The sequence below is a fragment of the Petaurus breviceps genome, unplaced genomic scaffold, assembly GCF_028583685.1.
Source record: "Petaurus breviceps papuanus isolate PSGF00001 unplaced genomic scaffold, PetGlider_PUasm1.0 37, whole genome shotgun sequence".
NCBI classification, from domain to species: Eukaryota; Metazoa; Chordata; class Mammalia; order Diprotodontia; family Petauridae; genus Petaurus; species Petaurus breviceps.
In genome coordinates, this window is record NW_027186296.1 from 84,677,606 (window position 1) to 84,702,259 (window position 24,654).

General features: G+C 36.3%; 1 protein-coding gene across 14 annotated transcripts in view; it reads left to right on the plus strand.

The window, feature by feature from the left end:
• ADD3 (adducin 3) overlaps positions 1 to 24,654 on the plus strand; it is a 180,877-nt gene that overhangs the window by 79,490 nt on the left and 76,733 nt on the right. For 8 of the 14 annotated variants that reach the window (XM_069098925.1, XM_069098926.1, XM_069098922.1 and 5 more), the window contains one exon: positions 11,766 to 11,891. The exons of 5 other annotated variants lie outside the window; for them this stretch is intronic. The gene's annotated coding sequence lies outside the window, so the exon portion shown is untranslated. Of the gene's footprint in view, positions 1 to 11,765; positions 11,892 to 23,282; positions 23,405 to 24,654 lie in introns of all 14 variants that reach the window. One more of the 14 variants, XM_069098921.1, reaches the window with a different exon arrangement.

The window sequence follows — 24,654 nt, forward strand, 5'->3', positions numbered from 1 at the left end:
AATAACCTCGTGCTGAAGACAGCCTGGCAGGCCAGCAGGAAGGGGCCATCGCAGCACTCTGGGAGCACGGCCCACACCTACGTGAGTCCACAGTTTTAGCCTCAGGGCAGCCCCAACCAGCCTCAAATGGAGGGACAAGTGGATCACCAGCAGCTCTGACGGTTTCTAGAATTATCAACCCATAAATGCCAAAGACAAAGTGAGAAGTCAGTGGACTTTGGGAACAGGGGGTTCTGGGAGTGCAGTCCGGCCTCTGCCCCTGGAAAGAGAAATGGCTGAGGTGCAGTGCTGCGTGGCTGCTTCCAAGCTTCTGGTCTGCAGATTATAGGGAGACCAAGCAGCCAGTCTGAGGGGTAATCGTGTTTGCTTTAACCTGCTTGGATCTGGATCGCTGTCTAGGGTAGAAGTCCTGGGGTGTATGACCAGTGTGCCAGAGCATGTGGAGGCTTCAGAGAGGGCAGCCAACTCATAGCTCCAGCAGCTGAGAAAACCCCAGCAATTTGGGACAAAACTCTCCTCTGTGGAAGCAGAGTTGTGCTATGGCAAAAAGCTCAAAAGTCAAGTCATTGAGTGGCAACATGAGCAAGCAAAGGAAGTGAAGCCAGCAGAGCAATCTGACTTTAGACTCCTATTTTGGGGACAAAAGGGATCAAAGCATGGAACAGGAGGAAGACAGTGAAGTCAGAACTACTGCACCAAAAGCTTCCAAGAAAAATATGAATTGGTTACAGGCCATAGAGGAACATAAGAAGGATTTTGAAAACCAAATAAGAAGTAGAGGAAAATTTGGGAGGGGAAATGAGAATGATACAAGAAAATCATGAAAAGAGAGTCAACAACCTTACAGAAGAAAATAACACCTTAAAAAATAGACTAACTCAAATGGCAAACGAGGCTCAAAAAGCCAATAAGGAGAAGAATGCCTTAAAAAGCCAAATTTGCCAGATGGAAAAAGAATTTCAAAAGCTCACTGAAGAGAATCATTCCTTCAGAATTTGATTAGAGCAAATGGAAGCAAGTGACTTTATGATAAATCAAGATACTATAAAACAGATCCAAACAAATGAAAAAAATAGAAGACAGTGTGAAATATCTCATTGGAAAAACCACTAACCTGGAAAATAGATCCAAGAGAGACAATTTAAAAATTATTGGACTACCTGAAAGCCATGATCCAAAAAAGAACCTAGAAATCATCCTCCAGGAAGTTCTGAAAGAAAACTGCCCTGATGTTTTAGAACCAGAGGGCAAAATAGAAGTTGAAAGAATCCACCAATCACCTCTTGAAAAAGATCCTCAAAAGAAAACTCCTAGGAATATTATAGCCAGGTTCCAGAGTTCCCAGATCAAGGAGAAAATATTACAAGCAGCCATGAACAAACAATTTGAATATTGTGGGAACACAATCAGGATAACACAGGACCTGGAAGCTTCTACATTGAGGGATGGAAGGGCTTGGAATATGATGTTCCAGAGGTCAAAGGAGCTGGGATTAAAACCAAGAATAACCTACCCAGCAAAACTGAGTATCATGTTTCAAGGGAAAATATGGTAATTCAATGGAATAGAGGACTTTCAAGCATTCTTGATGAAAGAACCAGAGTTGAATAGAAAATTTGACATTCAGATACAAGAAGAAAAAGAAGCATGAGTAGGTTAATAGGGAAAAGAAATCATAAGGAACTTATCAAAGTTGAACTATTTACATTCCTACATGGGAAAATGATAATTATAACTTATGAACTTCTCAGTATGAGAATAGTTGAAGGGAATGAAATGTGTGTGTATGTGTGTGTGTGTGTGTGTATGCATGCATACATATAGTCTGTATAGGAGGGTATATGTATGAATACATATGTGAGTATGTGTATATATGTGTACAGGTATACATAGACGGCACAGGACCAATCGAATAGGAAGAGATGATAATTAAAAGGTGTAATTGAGAGGTGAGAGAGGAATATAACGAGAGGAGATGGGATGAGGCAAAGGGATAAATTATTTCATATAAAAGAAGCAAGGGAAAACTGTTATAATGGAGAGGAAGAACAGGAAGGCAAAGGGGAATGAGTCAACCTTACTCTCATTGAATTTGGCTTAGGGAGGGAATGACATACATACTAAATAGGGTATCTTACCCTACAGAAGAGTAGGGGGGATGATGGAGGGGGGGAGGGAAGTTAGAAACACACACTTTTGAAAAGAGACAAGGTGAAAGTAGAGAATAGCACAAGTGGGAGGATGGGATAGTATGGAGGGAAATATAGTCAGTCTTTCACAATATATCCACTATTGAAATGTTATTTTAAAAAAATTATATTTGGGACAAATTTTATAATTAAAAAAATTATATTTAAAAAATCATATATATAAAATTTTTTTTGTACCTGCAACTGGGAAACAAGATATACAGGCATTGGGGCATAGAGATTCATCTTGCCCTACTGGAAAGTCAGAGGGGGCATGGGGGAAGATATAGGAGAGAGCAGATTGGGGGAAGGGGTGTACAGTGGGATCACTGTTCTGGGGTGGTGAGTGGGGGAGAGACAGGGAGAAAATTTGTAACTCAAAATCTTGTGGAAATGAATGATGTAAACTAAAAATAAACAAAAATTTTAAAAGTTTCCTACCAAATTCCTTTTATGAGACAAATACACTCCTAATACTTACACTAGACATGGACCAAAGGACAAAAGTAGAACTTCTGATCAGTATCATTAATAAATATCTATTCAAATTTTTTGGATAAAATTCTGTCAGACAACTGTAGTTTACCCAGGAAATAATTCTTGATCACATCCAGTTTATAGCAGGGATATGAAGATGATTCATTAATAGTCCTATCTCAAGAGATGTGAGAAAAAGCCTTTGACAAAATTCAATACTAGTTTTATGATAAAATCCCTACAAAATATAGGCATAAAGGGACCTTTTTAATTTTTGTTTTGTTTTGCTTTCCTTTTGTAGGACAATTGGGGTTAAGTGACTTGCCCAAGGTCACATGTCTAGTTTTTGTGTTAAGTGTCTGAGGCTGGTTTTGAACTCAGGTCCTTCTGACTCCAGGGCCGGTGCTTTATTCTGTGCCACCGAGCAGCCCCAAGGAACCTTTTTAAATGTCATTAAAAGTATCTAAAACCAAAAGCACGTATCATATGCAATGGAGAGAACAATAAAACTTTTCTGAATAGACACAGAATATTAAAAGGATGCCCACTTTCCCCATTTTTGATATAGCCTTGGAATTGCTAGGAATAGTAATAACACAAGAGGAAAATGTCAGAGGTGTTGTTGTTCAGTCATAACAACTGTGTCTGACTCTGGCCCCATTTAGGTTTTTCTTGTCAAAGATATTGGAGTGGTTCTCCAATTTATTTTACAGATGAGGAAACTGAGGGGGACAGAGGTAAAATGACTTGCCTAGGGTCACATAGCTAGTAAGTGTCAGAGGCCAGATTTCAATTCAGGAAGATGAGTCTTTCTGACTTCAGGCTTGGAACTTTATCCACTTCACCGCTTAGCTGCCCTAGGAAAAGAGAATGTTTAAAAAGAAAACCTATCCCTATTTGCTGATGATGTGATGGTTTGCTAGGAAAATCCCAGGGAATAATCAAAGATTCTAATTGAGACAACTTCAGCAAATTTTCAGGCCTTCAAAATAAACCCTCAAAAATCTATTGAATTTATATATAATAATAATTTTAAAAGCCAATAGGCGATAGAGAAAACTTATTCCAAAGAAAGTAAAATCTGTAAAGTATCTGGGGAATCAATCAGCCAAATCACAGAAAAGACTTAAAATAGATTCAATGACAAAATGTTTTTTTTAAAAAGCAAATATTTTAAATAGGTAGAGGAATAGTCAGTGCTCATGGCTGGGCCATGTCAATATAATAAAATCACAATACCACCAAAATTAATTTGCACTTTTAATGTCATGCCAATTAAATTATCAAAATGATACTTTATAGAATTTGATAAAGAATATCATAATTCACTTGGAAAAATAAAGCATCTAGATTATCAAGGGAATAGTGGAAAAAAAAGATATGGACATTTTAGTAAGTTTATTTGCATAATTCCAAACTGCTTTCCAAATGGTTGTACAGATTCACATCTCCACAAGCAATGCAAATAAACTTACTAAAATGTCCATATCTTTTTTTCTTAAAGCATTTGGGGTAAAGTAACTTGCTCAAGGTTATATGACCAGTTATTTTGGGGTGTGGTGCTAATAAGTATCTGAGCCCAGATTCAGTCCCAGGTAATCCCGACTCTGGGGCCAGTGCTCTTACTCGCTGAGCCACCTGGCCATCCCTACGCTATTGGGGTTAAGTAACTTGCTCAAGGTTACACGGCAAGGTGTTTCTGGATGGGTGCTAAGTGTCTGAGCCCAGATTTGATTCCAGATCATCCTGACTCAGGGGCCAGTGCTCTTATTCACTGTGCTACCTGGCCTCCCAATGTCCATATCTTTTGACCCAGATTTTTTTTTAACTGGATTTATACCCCAAGGAGGGTATACACCAAAATATTCATGACAACACTTGAATTGGATTGGAAACAAAGTAGATGCTCTTTCATTAGGTTATAGCTAAATAAATTATGGTACATTAATGTGATGGAAATTTAATATGGTATAAGAAATGATGAATATGATGAAAGAAGTAATACATGGAAAGATCTATATAAGCTGACGGAGTAAACACATTCAAGAAAACAATACACTCCATAATTACAACAATGTAAACAGAGAACAACCACACCTCCACAAAAAATCAAAAGTGAATGTTGCAAAATTTGCAGAAGTGGGATATCTATTGGTGTTTCACATTCCACATACTTCAAATTTCTTCAGTGTATTGATCAGTTATGCTGATTTTTTCCTCTTACTTTTTTTTAATCTTTAAAATACTATTTGTTATGTGGGATGGCTGTTGGAGAGACAGAGAGACATGATACTGGGGAAAACTGATGATATAAGGAAAAGTTTCAATTAAAAACTTATCTGAAAAGCAAATTATTAGAGTATCAGTTACTTGAAACACTCAGCTGGCTGTTTTCATTTTTTAAGAGCAAACAAGTTTCATGCTGAGGTTAGGATCCTTATTCCATTTGGAAAATGCTGAAGTTAAAAAAATGTATCCATAAAACTTGAAATTGAAGTCCCCAAGTATCCTTAAATGAAATGTATATTCTTGCTCTTCCCTTAATATTATGGTATAAACTTGTCTTTACAGTTTGAATGCCTTAGTGTGGCATAATTTATCTGGCTGAAACTTATTTTTGCCTTGAAAACCTTACTTAGTCTAGATAGTCTCTTTTTTGTTTCCTCTAAGAGGATTTTCCCCCCTTCAAACAATACATTGTCTCCTTTCTTCAGGAAACACCTTTTTTTCTGGATGATCCATTTAGTTTTTGTCCTTTCCACTCCAGTGTGAACTATGAAGTCATCCTTTTCCTGTGAAAAGGAAATTTCCCAGCTGTTCACAAAATGTGGAAGCTGCTTGGAGAGAGGGCAAAAGCTCAGAAAGATATGCTGCTTCTCTATTCTCTGTGCTATCAAATTGTTTTTTCCGCAGTCAATTTTTTTTTTCTGTTGAAATGTGTGCCATCTAACAGTCAGAGTAACAGTTTCCTGCTTGTTACTTTTTTTTAACATGTACCTGAGAAAGAATGCTTTGATATTTATACTGTAATCATTGGCATAAAATTCTTACTTTCCCTAAACTTTGATTTAAAAGGAAAATTTAGGAATTGGGAAGATGTAAAGTTTGGTATTGCTTTAACTACCTTTTGAAGGTAAATCTAGTGTCTCCTTAGTTAAAAATATTTAGCACTTCCTCTCTCACTCTAGACACACCCATTTAAACTCACCAACCATCATTTCCTTTGTTTTTTAACCTATATTGTTTATGTAGTGAGTAAGTAGATCTATTGTTTAGGCTTGGACTGATTTATCTGAGTTATATTGGGAATTTATGTTCCTATTTTGAGACAGACAAGTAGTTTGATAGTGTTTACAAAGTCATATTTTCATAGAGAAATGTGGACTAGAGTTTATCTTATTGCCGTTAAGTTACAGTGGATGGAATGATGTCAGTTTCTGCTTTTATTTATCAAAATGGGGGAGTAAAAAGAGGGGATTATACCTGTGATGTCAGATAAGCATCCAGTATGGGCAAGTGGATATTTTGTGTTCTTTGTTCAACATTAAACTGTTGAGTTCCTTGTGCGTTAGAATATCATGATCTGCTCAGGGTGGGAGAGATTCAGAGTTTTGAAAAAACATCTTTGCAATTACTTAGGTTCCCTATTCATCCTCAGCTTCTCACTCTCGTCTAACATATCTAATTAATTACCAAATATTGGCATTTCTATCTTCATGTATCTCTCAAATAAGTCCCTTCCTCTTTGGTCACAGAATTACCACTTTAGTTTAGTCCCTTATCAACTGAATGAAAAATATTGCATTAACCTTCCATTTGTTCATCTTATCTCAAAGAAGCCTCTCCTCTTTCCCAGCCTCAGTATAACCACCAAAATAATTTCATAAAATTCAGGTTTTATCATACCAGCAAAATTCAGTAGCTCCCTGTTGCCTCTGGTATCAACTATAAATTCTTCTATTTAGCATTCAGAGCTTTCTATGACCTGGTGCCTTCTTATATTTCCAGTCATCTCACACATTACTACTTGTTCTGCGGATCCAGCCATATTGTTCTGCTTATTCACTATTTCACACTCTTTGAATTCTGTGCCCATCCCTGTGTCTTTGCACTGATGTTCTAAATGCCCGAGTATAACCTTCTCACCTCTGCTTTTTAGAATCTGTGACTTCCTTAAAGCCTTAGTTCAAGTGCTACCTTTTATATGAAATTTCTCCTGATCTGGGTATTACTATTCTCCCTTCCATGACCAACGTGCATTCACTTTGTACATATTATAGATGTAAATATATATACATATACTGTCTTCTTCATTATGATCTAAGCTCCTTGAGGATGAGAACTGTTTCAGTTTGTATCTGTATCCCAGAATTTGGCCTATAGCCTGGTGTACTGTAGTAAACATTTCATGAATGCTTATTAACTGATTAATCCCTGTTCCTGTTACTACTACAGTAGTAGTAACAAGAACCAAATACAGTTCTTGTTAACCATAACCATAATATATAGTCTTATGTGATAAGTATACTAGAAACATGTGGTGTAAAGTAGGAGTGGGAAGGTTATTATAGCTATGAAATCAGGGAAAGCTTGCTGGAGGAGTTAGCACTTATGTTGGACATTAGAGGAGAGGAGAGGTATTCAGTAGGCAAAAACAAAAAGGAAGGAATTTCAAATCATAGCATGAAGAAAGGTATGAAGTCAGGAAAACTCTGGGCATGATGGGGGGAACAGTCTGGTTTGGAGCATAATAGAAGCAAACATTATGAGATAAACTGAAGAGGCTTGGGTGATGCTTAATTGTTGGACTTCCAGAGACAAAGGAATCTGAACTTAACTTGGTAGCTAGTAGGGAACCATTGGAGAATTTTTAGCAGAAGATCAATTGGACCATTATCTATGCATAAAGATTAGTCTGGCAGCAATACAAAGATGGATTGGAGGGGATAAAGTGAAGGAAGTAAGACTTAATGGAAGAGCCTCAAATAGGGTTGGGGCAACAGGAATAGAGGCAGTAAAAGGATGCTACATATATGGGAGGAATATCCACAGAATTTAGTAGTTGATTGGGTAGGAGAAGTAATGGAAGAAAGCATCAGAAATAACATCAAATTTTTATAGCAAGTTCAGAAGTCAGGACAGATTTAGAGAGATGTGCTGACTGTTTTAAGATGCTTTCTGAATTGTCTACAAGATGGTGAAGAAATTTGTTGCTAGGGTGTAAAGATTTAAAAATGTCTTTAAAAAAGGAAACAGTGCTACTTTGGTAATATTTTGATGCTATGGAAACAAACTCCAGGCGTTGCATTATTTATTTATTTTTTTCCAGTAGTTGAATATTAAAGATCATTTTATACTATGTGCCCAAAACTGGTTTTGTCATTGTTGCTACAACCTGTTCTTCTAGAGGAATGCAATCAATGTATCAGTTGTACCCTATTGTTTCTTCTTAGCCAGAAATTTAATCTATAATTACTCTCTCAAAATTCTTCCCATTATACTAATAATTTTGGTGGAATGTGAATTTTTGTGTTGTGAAAACTATAATAAATACGTATGTGTGTGTTAGAGTGAAATGGGAGTGGGTGGGAGAAAAAGAAGTATGGGTTGGCAATCACTTTATTAGATTACTACTTCCTGTTCAGCTAAGGGGATGACTGTAACTTTGTCTGCATCAGCTTGACTGGTCCCAGCTGTATCCTGTGCTATGCATGGTAATGATTTACTTTCCCACACATTCATTTGATTGTCTTTCTACTTCCCAAATAGGTTGAACACTACTACAGTATTTAGTAAAGCAGTCTGTGGCAAAAGACTGGATGTTTTCCCAGATATTAATGTGAACAGTAGTTAAATGTAGAGTTGTAGGCAGAGAGAATTATATACAGGGTGTACGCTTTTCAAAAACTGAATGACACAGTGAGCCTATTTTCTTTTAAAAAGGAGGGGACTAGAAAAAAATCTTTAGAGATTTTGCTTAATATTATAATGAAAGTCTTCCAGTGATGAGAGTCAGCATGTTAGAATAGAAAGAGTGCTGGACTTGGATTGAGAAAAGCCTCCATTCATATCCTACCTGACACCAATGGTGTCACCATGGGCAAGTCACTTGATGTCTCTGAGCCTCAATTTCCTGACTAGGTTGTGAGGCTCAAATGTGACAGTGCCTGCTTTTGGTACTACAATATTTTGGTATTACTATAAGCAAGATATAGCTTATAAAACTTAGAAGTGGTATATAAATGCTAAGTAACTGAACTGAGACTTGGTACTAGTTGCCTTTGCTATTGGAAAATGTGGTTTGATCTATAGTTATATAACTAACCCTCTCTTTTCCAGTTAAAGTTCCTTTAATTCAGTCTTAGGCTTCGTTAGCTCAACTTTCTTTCCCTGTTTCTGTTTTTAACTCTCTCTTATTCGTCCATGTCAGTTCTACTCCTGACATTTCCTTCTCTGCCTCTATTCTTTCTTTACATTGTATCCAATGGAACTGTTTCATTGTTAAATTCCTCCCATCAATGAACCCTCCCTTGGAACAAAGATGAGCAATTATACAAGAATACTAGATATAGTGACCATGTCTGACTATATACAGCATTCTGACCCCATAGTCTCCCATGTTTCTGCCAAGAGGAGGAAGGTAGATTTCATTATCTTTTTTTCTAGAACCAAGATTGATACTTACAATTACTCAGTTTCATCTTGTTTGTTTCTTTAAATTATTATATATGTTGCTTCTGCTTATTCCATTCTACACCAGTTCATACAAGTCTTTTCTTTTTTTATTTTAATTAAATTTTAGTTTTCATCATTCACTTCCATAATTTTTAAATTTTCTCTGCCTTCCTCTCCTCCCCCTCCCCAAGAAAGCATGCAATCTGATATAAGCTCTATATATACATTCTTAATAAACATTTTCATATTTGGAATTGATTGTGTGACATGGGAGACACTGGCATAGGACCATTCAGCATGGCATGCCCACATCAGAGAAGGTGCTGTTCTCTATAAGCAAAGCAGAATTGAAACAGCTCAAAGGAAATGTAGGATGTGCAAATTTAGAGAATCCAACCCAAATGTTCATACGGATTATTTATGTCTTACCTGTGGTAAAGCATTCTGAGCTAATATTGTTGTGATCAGCCACAGTTGGACACATTGAAATTTTACTCTAGCTTAGTGATGTCATTTTGGTCCTCTTCGAGAATGAAGGACAACAACCAGCTTGTTAAACATATTTTCACATTAGGCATGTTGTATAGAAAAATTAGAACAAATGAAAGGAACCATGAGAAAGAAAAAACAAAACAAGAAAAGTCAAAAGAAGAGAATGAATAGTATGCTTCAATCTGCATTCAGACTCCATATTTCTTTTTCTGGATGTGGATGGAATTTTCCATCATGAGTCTTTTGGAGTTGTTTTAGGTCCTCTCATTGCTGAGAAGAGCTAAGTCCATTGAAGTCAGTCATTGCACAGTGTGGTTGTTACTGTGTACAGTGGTCGTCTTGTTCTGCCCATTTCACTCGGCATCAGTTCATATAAGTCCATGTTTTTCTGAAGTCCATCTGCTCATCATTTCTTATAGCACAATAGTATTCCATTACATTCATATACCACAACTTGTTAAGTCATTCACCAGTTGATGGTCATCCTTTCAATTTCTAGTTCTTGGCTAACACAAAAGGAGCTGCTATAAATATTTTTGTACATGTGGGTCATTTTCCCATTTCACCCTTCTATTTCTTAGCCACTTCCAGATAGTTTTAATGATTACCACTTTGTAATATAGTTTGAAATCTGGTACTTCCTTCACTGGTACTTCTGGCTACCTTCCTTCACATTTTTTTCATTGATTTCCTTGATATTTTTTACCTTCTGTTCCTCCAGATGAATTTTGTTTTTATTTTTTTCTGGCTCTATAAAATAATTCTTTGGGAACCGCGAGGTGGTACAGTGAATAGAGCACCGGCCCTAGAATCAGGAGGACCTGAGTTCAAATTCGGCCTCAGAGACTTAACACAAAACTAGCTGTGTGACCTTGGGCAAGTCACTTAACCCCAATTGCCCTGCCTTCCCCCCTCAAAAAAAATTGCGAAAAATAAAATAAAATAATTCTTTGGTAGTTTGATATGGCACTAAATAAGTAAATGAACTTAGATAGAATTATCATTTTTATTGTACTGGCTCAGCCTGAAACAGTAGTTTTCAAAGTATTTTCACTTAGAATATTTTATTTGATCCTTCCAACTTGTGAAGTAAGCAGAATAAAAGATAGAAGAATGTTATTCTTATTTTATTAATGAGGAGGCTGAGGCTCAATACGGTGAACTAACTTGACCAAAATCAAATTCCAAGTAAATGGAAGAGCAAATTAAAAAAACAGAGTTTTCTGATCCTGTTTTGAGAGACACTTTGGTACAGTGGTAAAAGTGTTGGGACTTGGAGTCAGAAGATGCCTGACAGATAGGGGTTTAAATCCTACCTTAAATATGTATTAGCTGTGGCATGATGGCAAACTACTTGACCTCTCAATTTCTTCATTTGTAAAATGGGTCATAGTACTTTGCTACCTACTTTTTATAGAGTCATCATGAGGGTCTAATGAGATAATGAATGAAAGAACTTTTTAAATCTTAACAGCACTATAGACATATTAGCTATTATTAAGAATGCAAATACATACTTTATAATATTTTATTTGGAGTCTGAAATGTTAAAATAGAAATTACCTGTTATTTACTAATTTTACTGCACTGAGATCAAGATTGTAAATGCATTTTTAAAAAAATTTTATGGGTATGGGCACTTTTCATACTAAAAAAAATATAAAAAGCAAATTTCTCATCCCACTGCCTGGGGAGCAGTGATGGATGGGTTTCTTTCTTCCCCTTTGCCTTTCCTTTTCCCTTGCCACCCTTGCTCTTCTAAAACATATCATGAAAACAGCTTTCTGCCAGCAGATAAGTTTCCATATCACAGTTACTGTCAGATTCCTGGACTATGAGATAAAACAGTAGTAGGGCAAAAGGGGGATAACTTGAATGTAAAGTCTCTGATTACAGTAAGGACCAGAACAACTTGCCATCTATTCTGTTAAGGCACAATTTCACAAGACGGAGATGTGCTGGCTGGAGTAGGAAATTTGGAGATCTTAACCCAGAAAAGAGGGACAACTGAATTTCCAAACAAAAAGGACAAAACCAATCTTGGCCATTTGTTTTCAGGTTAGTGATTTCATGTTGTTTGCTTTTTTACTTTAATATTAGAAATTTTTTTAAAATTGCAAATGACTTAAAGCAGAATTTAGTTTTGTAAACATGTTTTAAATGTTTTTTTAATATTAGATAAATCTTTACATTGTTCATTTTATACTAGAGAAGTATCTTGGAGGGGTGAAGCAGTTTAATTCAGACAGAATATTTTTTAACAGTGCTAATGAAACTTGAGGTGCTAGCTGGGACTGGGAAAATAGAAGGTACTTACATAATATTTCGGCAATATAAACATGTTTGGCATAGACTGAATAAAGGGGTCTGTGTTAATATGCTGATTTGAAAACTACTTAACCAATGATAGTATTACATTGGTATAGTTAAAGTTAAAACAGTATTAGGATTTGTTTTGACTTTTTCACTTTTCTTTCAGTAATTCCCATTATATAACTTGCTTGATTTTAGGTGAAACATTAACCGTTTTGTTTAGATGCTAATGTCATCACAAAGTCAAAACTGGTTCATAGGACAAGGTGATGTTTATACATATGAATATTTGCTACAAAGGGTGGGAGGCTGCTACCCCATGACCATCTTTATGTCGCCTGCCCTCAATTTTCTCAGAAAAATAATCCATTATTATGATATCAGCCTAATTACTACTGTCCAGGTTGGGGGGGAGCAGAACAAGTTCTCTTAAGTGTCGAGCTCTTTATATTTGTTTATGATTTTGTATGACTGTCTTTTAGAAACAACTATATGAGTATTTAAGAAGTGTCTAATGGTAAAGGGTTGTGCCAGATATCTGTTTGTTAATTTTACTAGGAGATTCCAACATAATGTGCTAGACTTAATAGGTACCTAAATGTTTCTTTGAATTCAATTGGCATCTGTTTGCATCTTGTATGCATTTGTTGAGTTGCTATATAGCAAATCAGCAAGAAGTTAAAGGATTGGGCTGTTAAAAATCACTGCTGGTTTTTTTTGTGCTTTTCTCTTAGCTTCCAAATTACTATTAATAAGCTATTTTAATTAGCTTAACTATTATTAAACTTCCTATTTTTTCAAATATATTTTGACTTTATTTAATAGCAAAAACAAACATTTCTTAAAGGTGTATGCCATTCATCCCAAAGGATGATTCCTGAAGTCCTGTTATAAATTGAAACTTAGGAGAAGGAGCTGGCTCAGTTCACTTAGTAAATTGACTTGTGAAAAAAAAATGGATTTCATCTCATTTCAAGGGGGCAATAATGGATAGGAAAGAAAGGAGTAGGGTATTGTAGAAAAATTAACTGTTGATCCTAAATGTGAGAAATGAGAGAAAATGACTCTGATGACAAGCCTTCCAAACATGTCTTCTCTAACCACTAGTTATTATGAAAAGCTAGAACAGCAAATGTGTCTTACCTCACTTTCTTCCATCTCCATTTTTTATCAAAGTCAAAAGCATCTCCGAATTGTTGTGTTGCTGTTGTTAGTACTGTATCATTTATTATTTTGTATCGGTAGCAGGAGAGGGTAGATATACGTACATACATACATACATACATACATACATACATTTCTCTCTGTGTGTAAGTGATGAAGAATTGTCTTGGTGTTTGTGAATGGTGTATGTGGTGCTGCCTGTGTACTGAAATAACAAGCTGCCTATATATCTTGGGATAAGTTTTAATAACCCAACCACTGAGGATTCCTTAAGCTATTTAAGCTTCTTTGACTTTCACCTACAATGTAAAAAACATCTTAAATATTATCTTCCCTTATCACCTAGCTACCACACCTACTCCCCTTCCCCAAAAATATCCTAGCACCTAACGGTTTTTTTTTTTTTTTGGTTTTTGGACAGAGAATTGGATGTCACTGCTTAGTGACAGTGCCTATATTTTATTCATCTTTTGGGGTCTTGATTATTCAGTGCTCTCTTCCCATAGTAGGTGCTTAGTAAATGCCAAGTAAAAGAAACTGTATCCATTGGTCAACAAACACTACAGCTTTTCATTTTCACAGGATTTATGGTGTCTCACCTCAAAGTTTTTATCTCTGTATATAAAACAAGAGTCAATAACAACAGTAACTTCATTTTTTGTAGACATTGTTTATATATATGCACTCACTGTTTTGTTGAAGTATACTTTAATAGAATAATAGATGTACTTTTTATTGTACTTTGTACGTATAATGTCGCTCTCAAAAGAATGTGAGCAGCTTGCAAGCAGAAATTATTTTATGGAGGGAGGGTCTTGGTATCTCCACTGTCTAACAATGTACAGAGCAGGCCCTTATTATTTTGTGATTTGAATTAAGCTTTTGCTGGAAAAAACCTTAGAGGTCATCTAATTCCTTCATTTTTATGGAGGAAAAAACTGAAGTATGAAAAGGTTAAGTAAGCAACTTGGTCAGACACCCAGATAAATGGCAGCTGGAATTCAAACCGAGCTCTCTGACTCCAAGTGTAGCACTCTTTTCATTGTTTCGTGCTGTAGTATTTATTGGTTTTGCAAATAAAATTGTCAGTGTTTTTGTTAGTTTCTGAAATAAGGTATTTTGAAGCTAAGCATGAATTCATCTTCTAATCCAATACCTCTAGCATTTTTTACACATCTGATATATATTGGGTACTGCACTATATTAGACAGTGAGAATACAAAACAAAAATAAAGTTCCCTGTTTTCAAGATACTTATGTTTATTAGAAGGATACAATATGTCACCAAAAAAATAATTTGAAAAGAATGACAGAGAGAATGGGCACACCTAGGCAAGCACACTAATGACTGGGAGGATCGGGAAAGATTTCTTGTAGAGGGGGTAGCATTTTGTGTTGAGCTGGGGAGGAAGTTGGGGATTCTGAGAGGCAGAGGTATCTTCCGGGCACAGGGAGACAAAGCGCACAGCCTATGCAAAGGTACTGAGGCCAGGGATAGAATAATGAGTTAGGGAATTCCAATTTGACTGAACCATAGAATATAAGAAAGGAAGGCATATGCAATAAACCTGGAGATATACAAAAACAACAATTAAAAAAGAACTAAAGTAAGAATGCCTATTTTAAAAAATGAAATCCTTATAAAATAATGATTATCACAATACAGAAACAACTTTTCCCCTTTAGGATTGTAGAATGCTTCCCACATCACTTAATTCTCCTCCCTCCTTCCTATTCTGAGCTCTTCCCTGAACCTTAGTTGGAATCTGGAACCAGACTGTGAAGGGTTTTAAATATCAAGCTGAGTTTTATGTTTCATACTAGATATAACAGGCAGCCCCTGAAAATTTTTAAGCAGGAGAATAACATGATCAGAGTTGTACTTAGGAAGATTATACTTGGCACCTTAGTTATTGTGTGACATTGCCCCCCCAACCCCAACCCCTTCCCCCCAAAAAGAACAGTACTTTTCTTTGCCTTCTTTTTTTTCAACTGTGATCTCATGGGTTTGATTTCTTACCATTACTACATTTTGCCTTTATTAAATTGGTTCTAAATGTGAAAGCCATTTATTTCATCCTAAATTTTTCCCAATTGTAAAACTACCCATTTTTTCTTTCCTCACATAGAGGATTGTAAGATCATTTATCCATCTGTCTGTCTGTCTGTCTATCTATATCTATATCTATCTATCTATCTATCTATCTATCTATCTATCTATCTATCTATCTATCTATCACTTTTTGGAGGGCAGTTGGGGTTAAGCAACTTGCCCAAAGTCACACAGCTAGTGAGTGTGTCAAGTATCTGAGTTTGGATTTAAACTCAGGTCCTCCTGACTCCAGGGCCAGTGCTCTATTAACTGCTCCACCTAGCCGTCCTCATTGTAAGATCTTTTCGTTATACAAAACCAAAGTTGTTCATTCACTATCTTTTGTGGGTGTACCTCATTTATTGCCTGCGGTCTTTCTTATCTTTGATCACTTCTATTTTTTCCTGTTGTTCTCTGCTTTCCTAGCTTCTCCCTTCCCCCATTCACCCAAGGAGGGGAATGAGAGGAGGGTGTGTGTGTGTGTGTGTGTGTGTGTGTGTGTGTGTGTGTGTGTTCCTGGGGCTGGGTCTGTGTGTTTGAATCACTTTTGTGACTTCGAAACACTTTTAAGCAGCTCCTGTTTTGATGGACCTCCCTGAAATTCTCTGGAGAAATAAAATTGGATGAAGAATTTAACTACCAAAAGTTCAGAACTCCTAGTTTTAGAAGACAGACAGGTTTTTCAGCCTGTTTTCCAGTAGCAAGGTTCAAATGTTAGATATGCATACTCAGAAAGTACAAGCAGGCCTTGCCTTATGTAAATCACATGTCTTTTTTAAATGTAACAGAGCGACATTATTTATTTGTTTTTAAAGTTTAATTCATGTGGTTTTTAAAAAAATATCATAGCAATTTCCCTAGCCACCTTCATCCCCACCATTTGAACCTTCCTTTTAATAAAGAAAAACATTTAAACAAAATTGATATTGCATCTAGCATTCCATACCCTGTAATCATCTACTTTCCTATAGAAAGACATGAAGTATATGTTACTGTCTGTTTTCTTGGACCAGGATTGGTCATTACAATTGTGGTTATTGTTATTTTATGACTATATGTTACATATATATAGTTATTGTTTTTATGATAATGATGATCATAATCATCACTTACAGTGATCAATAATCATTTAACACTTATAGTGATTTAAGGTTTACAAGTATCTTACATATTTTATCTCATTTGAGTTCAACTGCTTTATAGTAGGAACTTAGGCAAATTCAGATATTTGCGGCAGGTATCTGGTTTTCTCAAAGCAGTTCATAGAGGGACATATACGCACATATGTAGTCTTTATAACAGAAGAACAAACAATAGTTTGTATTTTAGCTATACATAAATGTGGAAATTAGTAAAATCTTCAATTTTACTCTTATTTTATAACTATTATAGTAACTATCATAGAAAGTATAGCTCACTTATTTTTCAGACATTCAACTTACCAGTCTTTATATGTGAACATGTATATATGCATATGTATGCATATGCATACATTTTTATACACTTTTAACCAACTTAGCCAAATTTTTCAAAACCAAAAATTATCCTGGTGTTTCCCACAAATATCAGTATCATTGTTAAGCAGAGAGTATACGTTGACAGAAGAAAGTGCTGGTGGTTTTATTTGAATTTTTTTTTTTCATTTTTGCTGAAATTCATATGTGCCTCACTGGTACACTGTTAATCACTATGAAAGGAAAAGCAATTTGGAATTATGAAAGTAAAGTGATTAAAATATTTATATACTTTGAGTTAGAGATTCCACTAATAGCTTCATGCTCCAAGGAGGCCATTGACAAGAAAGGTTCCCATGAACCTCAAAATATTTAGAAGCAGCTCTTTTTTATTATTTCAAGGAATTGGAAATAAAATAGGTACCCATCAATTTGAGAAAGGTTAAATAAATTACTATCTGTATTTGAAATGACAAATATGATGAATACAAAGAAGCATGGAAAGATTAACACTGCAAAATAAAACAAGAAGAGCCAAAAAATATATACTCAAGGACTATAACAACGTAAATGGAAAGACAGTCATAAAAACCATTAAAAGTCAATATGGCAAAATTATGAAGAACAAGCTTCACTCAAAAGAAGAGATATAAAAAAACATTCTCACCCCACCCCTTTGCAGAGGTGGGAGATCCACAAGTGTTGTACATTCCACATGTGGCAGAGTAGTGATTATTGGGCCATTTGCCAAATACTAACCCCTGACTGAATGATTGGAGTGCTAGGTTAGTGAGTATGTCATGTCATTACACACCTGAGAACAGATGTGCAATTTATATGTTTTGTTTAGCTTGGCTCCTTCATGACTTAAAATAATGTTTGAAGATAAGTATGAGCATACCCTTTAATGCTTACAAATTCACGGACCCCAGGTTAGGAACCATGCTCTAAAGCATCTGTTTGTAAATCAGATGATTGGCATTTGTATCAATATGTAATCACTAGTGTACTACTTATGAGCACAGTATCCCTATACAGTATGTGGCTCACTTAGTAAGCACAGAGCATTTTTGAAATGTCTATGTGCTAGCATCTGACAAAGACACTGAGAATAATGAACACTCAAAACCAAAACAGGCTGTGCCCTTCAGAAGCTTATATTCCATTGGGGGAGACATGTAAATATATAAAAAATAAATGCTAGGTAATGGGTGGGCTGGGGAGGGTCAGGAAAGACCCCATATGTGAAAGGAGACAAAATGCTTTGGAGCAACTCACTAGGATTCCTTTTTAAAAAAGATTTTTATTTACACATTTTGTTTTGTATTTCTTCAATTTCTTCCTGTTTTCTTCCCATAAGCCCCTCCCGGAGAGCCATCCCTCATGACAAAGAATTTTTTTTAAAGTAAGAGAGAAAGAAGAGGGAAAAAAATCGTTAAAACTAATCAATATGTTTTTAAAACTCTGATATTATATGCAGTGTTCCATACCTCTGGACCCTGAGCTTTGCAAAGGAGCAGGGGGAATTGTCATCTCATATCTTTTCTTTGGGGTCAAGTTTATCTTCATAATTTCATATAATTTAGTTTCCATTTTTTGGGGGGTAGTGGTCATTTGTTCCACTTCCATTGAGTATACTGTTTCCTATCCTTGCTTACTTCACTTTGCATCAGTTCATATATAGTTTTCCATGCTATTTTGTTTTTATCTTGCTTGTTATTTCTCACAGCACAACAATATTCCATTATGTTTATGTTCTACACTTTGTTTAGACACAATGCAGTCAATAGGCATCTGCTTTGTTTCCAGTAATTTGCTACCACAAAAAGTATTCCTATAAATATTTTGGTGCTTGTAGAGCCCTTTTTGTCAGTGACCTTGAGGTGTATGCCTTGTAGTAGAATCTCTGGGCCAAAGTGAAATTTTAGTCACTTTCTTCTCATAATACCAAATTGCCTCCAGAATGCTTGGAACAATTCACACCTCTACCAACAATGTATTGGTACTTGTTTCCTTACAACCTCTCAATGAGCGATTCACATCTTTTGTCAACTTGCCGGTTTGTTGGATGTGAGATGGGTTGTTTTGATTTGTACTCTTATTAGTGATTCGGAGTATGCTTTCAGATGACTATTAACAGTCTACAAATCTTCTTTGATTATTGTTTCTTCATACCCTTTCCCTCCTAGCTTTCTAAGGGCCTTTCTAGCCCAGGCAGTGCTTCTGCTTCCTAGATTGAGAAAGCACTTAGCAATGATTTGTGGAGTAGGCTTCCATCAGCCCTTATTACCTTTGCTCTGGTTTGCTTTTTGCTAATCCTCAGCCTTTTTCAAAACTCCATGACGCTTTCTTCCATTTGTTCCTGCACCTCTTTGTATCTTGAATCACTCAGTCACTTCCATCAGTTATCTAGCTTATCTCTAACACAAAGCTTCTTCATTATGGTTAACATTATCTTGGAGCCATTTTATACTTATTTTGAAAGCAATCTCTCCACTTTTTTCAAAGACGTTACCTGACTTTCCACCCACAAATTTAGTTTTAGAATTTTTTTCATTTTATATAAACTGGGCACTTCAACTCTCAAATATCGATAGGGACCACCTGTTAACCTGGGTAATAACAACGAAAATATTTTACATTTCTAGAGCATTTTATAGTTGTTCAACCACTTTTGCATCTCGTCTCCTTTGATTTTATCAGCCCTTTGAGAAATAGAGAGGAAATGATTTTTTATATATATATATATAGATAAAGGAATTAAAGTTCAGAGAAGAATCAGTGATCTGTCCGAGGCTGTACTCAGCTGCTAACCCAGTGTTCTTCCCAGTAGGCTGCGCTTCATTATTCCTGCCAAGGGAAATATACAAGAATTGGAAGTCAGTCAAAGGGAAGAATTCTTCTAATTAATTAGGGGGCCTTGAATCTCAGTGGCAAATTAGTTTATCTGTTTGTTGGTTTAGTGCCTTGTACATGGGAGATTCAAAATAATTGTTTTATTTATTATACTCAGCGGCCCTCCCCTTACTGTCCACTATTTTTCTGGTCCCTTCCACCTTTTCTGAAGTTTGTATACCAGTGTTTTTAGTCCTTGAATCTTTTGGATCTACTTGAACAGCTTCCATTCCGACACACACACACACAAGCAATTTATCCAGTATCAGGTTGATCCTGTTCTCCACACTTCTTATCACATTGAAGATAAGAAGGCAATAAGAAAATAGGAGAGTCTGATGTGGTCTTTCAGGAATTGTCACACTTGTACCTGTCTTAGCATGCCATGATTTTGTCAGTTTGTGATTTGATTTTTATTTAAAATAAAAAAGCAAAAGATTGGGAAGGGCAACAAAAGAGAACTTGGTGGAAATATGTTAGTTTGAGAGATGTCCATCAACCTTTTAAAATGAAGGCCTCTCCTAGATTACTTGAAGTATACCATCCTTCCCAACTAATTTACACATTCTTTGCCTTTGATGGGCAGTTTTATATGGTGGAAAGAGCACTTCCCAGAGAATCAGGAGACTCTTTTAAGTAGTTGTGTGACCATGGGTCAGTCATTTTTTTCTCTTTTGAGTCCCACTTTTCTTATCTATAAAAACAGGGAGACAGATTAGTCATTCTCTGGAGGCATTTTTGGCTCTGAGTCTGTGACTGACATTCATGACTTTCAGATATCATTTTGTCTGTCAACTGTATGAAAGCTATGAGGAACACCAGAGGAGTTCTAATTCAGTGGTTAGTGAAGTCATGACTATGAATGAATAAAATTATTTTTTGGTTAATGTGCTAAGAGCTTAATGGCTTTTTCATTTGGTAAAAAAAACTCCTTGTCATTGCTACCCACCTGCTCTATTCTGACCGAGATGAGCTGAACTCTGACCTGCTTTCTTCTTCTCAGCCAACCTTAGAGATTAGCTTGACTCTCTTGGGGCTGAAAGTCCCATTGAATTGAGGTTTGCCAAGCAAAGATCATCCCTGATACTACTTAGGTCCCTGATGATACCAGACTTGTATAAGTATGTGTGTCCATCAGCCAAAGATTAAACAATCAACTCCTCCCTCAGATGTTCCCTTAACTGAATGATATTTGTTTAAGAGCGAAACACCTCTTTTCAGTTCTCCTGCTTTGTTTTCATTTTGGCATATATTCCAAGAAGAGTCCCACTCCCTGCTGGAAGACTTTGACTGTTTAGCCTCTGATAACTTCAAGATCAGTTAAGAATATAGATTTGGAGCTAGAAGGTACTTCTCAGGTTCAACTCCCACGTTTTACAGATGAGGAAAAATAATTGAATTGAATCCTAGCAGCAAATAGTATTAGCTATTCATTGGTGTTTAGGAAAAACATGGTCTTACAGTCATATTTTCCTTTAAAAAACAATAACATGTAGATAGAACCTATTGTGTGCAGAGTATTGTGCTAGGCAGTGGGAATAAAAATGAAAAATTATGGTCTCTGTCATCAAGAATCTTGAAGTTGAAAGGGGAGGGTAGATTTATGTGCCCAAATAACTATAGTATATTACAATATGTGTATAATATGAGAGGTCAGATAGTGGGGTAAGAGATTCATGAAGGATACTTTTAGCTTTGGAAATGAGGGAAGGTATAGAGAAAGTGGCATCTGACTCAGACCCTGTAGGAAATAAAATAATTCAGTCTGCAGAGTGATAGTGTCTCTTCCAGGAATAGGAGTTGGGCCTATACAAATGCATACAGGAGAGGGCCAAAGCAGGACAAAATGGAGAATGACGGATAACCTGATTTGTCTATAATGGAAAGTATATGAAAAGGATTACTCAAGAGAGAAGATTGAAGATGGATTTTAGTGAGATTGCTTATGGTTTGCATGGGAAACCCTGCCAGCTTTAATTTGTCTTTTCTTTAATAGCAAACTAATAACAGCTAACATTTATATACCTCTATAAAGTTTGCAAAGCACTTTATAAATATTCTCATTTGATCCTCTTAACAACTCTCTAAGTTGAGTGCTGGTATTATCTCCATTTTACTGATGAAGGTAGTAAAGAAGAGAGATTAAGTGACTTGTCCAGGACCACACACCTGGTGAGTTCCTGAGGTAGTATTCCAACTCATGTCTTCCTGACTCCAACCCTATCCACTGTGCCACCTGCCTGTGCCTTGGGTAGCACCATAACATTGCATTATCAATCTGAACGGAATGGGTGCTCAAGGTAACTGACTAGTTCTATTGGATTCTTTATGAGAACTTTCAGTATGGCAAGCCTTTGCACTGGAGGGTTATTAAATCTATTGTTTTGTCTGGCAAGTTAGGATGTTGGGATGATGCTAAAAAGGAAAATCTTGGTTACCTGAGACTTGTCAAACTGACCATTAAAGATACCCTTTTCACTTTTTCTTTTTATCCACATATTTCCTGGTACACAGTAAGCATGGAAGAATGTTTGTTGATTGGTTCTTTGTGTTCCCCCTACATTATGTTCATCTTTGCATTCCCACCATGTTTAGAAGGCAGTCCCTCCTCACATCTGCCTCTGGCTCAGCATCCCTGGATTCCTTCACAGTCACCTTCTATACAAGGCTTTTTCCTTTTTTTGATCCCTCTTCCCCCAGATTACCCCCCCCCCATTTTTTTTCTTTTTTGGTATTTCTTTTGTGTATACTTTTTAGGTTCTGGTTTGCCTGATAAAGTGTAAGAGATCAGAGACTTTCATTTTTTTGTCTTTGTATCCTGAACACCTAACCCAGTACTTGGCACAGAGTAAGCATATAATAAAGACTTATTGATTAAATGTACCTAAATTCCTAAAAATGGCAGGTACATGCATGTGTCACAATAATGCTTCTACTAACTGGAAGAACTTGCTTTTGTTTTTATCCACAGGCAAAATATTAAGTAGTAATAACTTTCATATTTGTAAAGAAACTTTAAAAAAATACATGTTGTGAAAGCAGTTGTATAATCTAAAAGGGCTTGCTGAATTCAATATTCTTTGGTTATATGGATTCCTGAGAATGTCACACCTTCTCTGTGCTGATAAATCAGTGTCTGTTCTGGATAATGACTCTGACGTAATTGGCACATTGCCATTCTTATCAGAGGGGAAATATCTTTCAGTGAGTTTTTTAAAATGTGTGTGTATCCATATGCAAAAATATAGGTGTATATAAGTTCTTCAGATATAAAATTATGCTGGTAAATCCTAAAGAGAGTTGGATCTGGATTTCATTTTATCCTCTTCAACTTTTTGTGATCTTACACACATTCCTGACATGTTACAAACAGCTTGTGTCTCTGAATATGCAGTATCAATTTTCAGTGGTGAAAACCCCAAAAGGAATCTGGCTGATTCTTCCATGCACAAACAGCTGGGTAGTTGTGGATGGAATTAATTGTTGATATCTATTGGCTGTGTTTTTCTTTTCTTGTCATTTCCTCTGCAGCTGGGAAAGTCAAGTTTGACTTAAAAACAGACATTTCCAGCAAAATGCAAATACAAGAATACTAAGATGAAATTCTGCTGAAGAAAAACTTCCACAATTGCTTTTGGGTCAGTGAATTTAAGGTAGTGAGCTGCCTTATGGTTATTCATTTGCATAGTCATGAAAAAGATCAATCCATTGGAAACATGTAGCGCTATAATTCTAGAACCTCAGAAATGTTCTGTGTACCTGAAATACCCTCTCCCTCTTCCCATCAATATCTGCCTATTAAAATCCCATCTGTCCTTTAAGGCTCAACTCAAAAATGATCTTCTCAGTTACTAATGGTACACTAGACCTCAAAAAAGCATTTTGTTTGCTAGACTCTTATGTATTTATGTATTATTTCATATTAGTTGTGTATATATTGGGTGTTATTCAGTCATGTCTTATTCTTGGTGACCCCATAGACCATAGCAAGCCAGTACTGTTCGTGGGGTTTTCTTGGCAAAGATACTGAAGTGGTTTACTGTTTCCTTTTCCATTGGATTAAGACAAACAGAGGATAAGTGACTTGCCCAGGGTCGTACAGCTAGTAAGTGTCTAAGATCAGATTTGAACTCAGGTCTTCCTGACTTTAGGCCCAGTGCTCTATCTACTGAACCACCTAGATGCCCATGTTGTACCCACATACTAAATCGTAAACTCTGAGAGAACAGAGACCACATTTTTATTTAATCTTTGTCATCTTCCTTAGCACCTAACACAATGTTCTGGACATGGTAAATACTTAATAAATAAGTGGTAAAGTTGACTAACTGGAACAAATCTTGAGAAGACTGGAGCATCATAACAGGACAGGAGAGGGAGTGGGGAATAGGTGGTGGATTGGTTTTAATTTACTGAGATAAAAGTGTGTGAGACTACCCACCTTCCCAGCTCCAACCTTACTTGATTTGCAGAAGTTGTAACAAAACATTTCCTCTTCCCACAGCCTACAAGGATTCCATCACCCTGAGCTCCTCCTCACAGGTAGAGCCCAGGAGGACACATGGTGATGAAAATAGCCCCCAAATTAAACTTTTCATTGAGGATGAAGTGGGGGAGGAGGAGAAGAGCTTGGGGTATCTCAGGCACCCATCTGTTCCATTGCTTCCACTACCTTCAAGCCTTGGTGGAGGGGTGTGGCCCCCGGTCACACCCAAAATGAAACTGAGCCTCACCCACCATCAATCCTCTTCAGTTCAACTAGATTTACAGTGTTGGATGCTGTGCTGGTCTTTGGGTATACAAAGAAAAGAGCAAAACAGTTACTGCCTCAAGAAGCTAAAAGTCTAATGAATGAGTTTGAACATAGAGAGATTTATTTTTGGAGTCATCATCTATATATTAT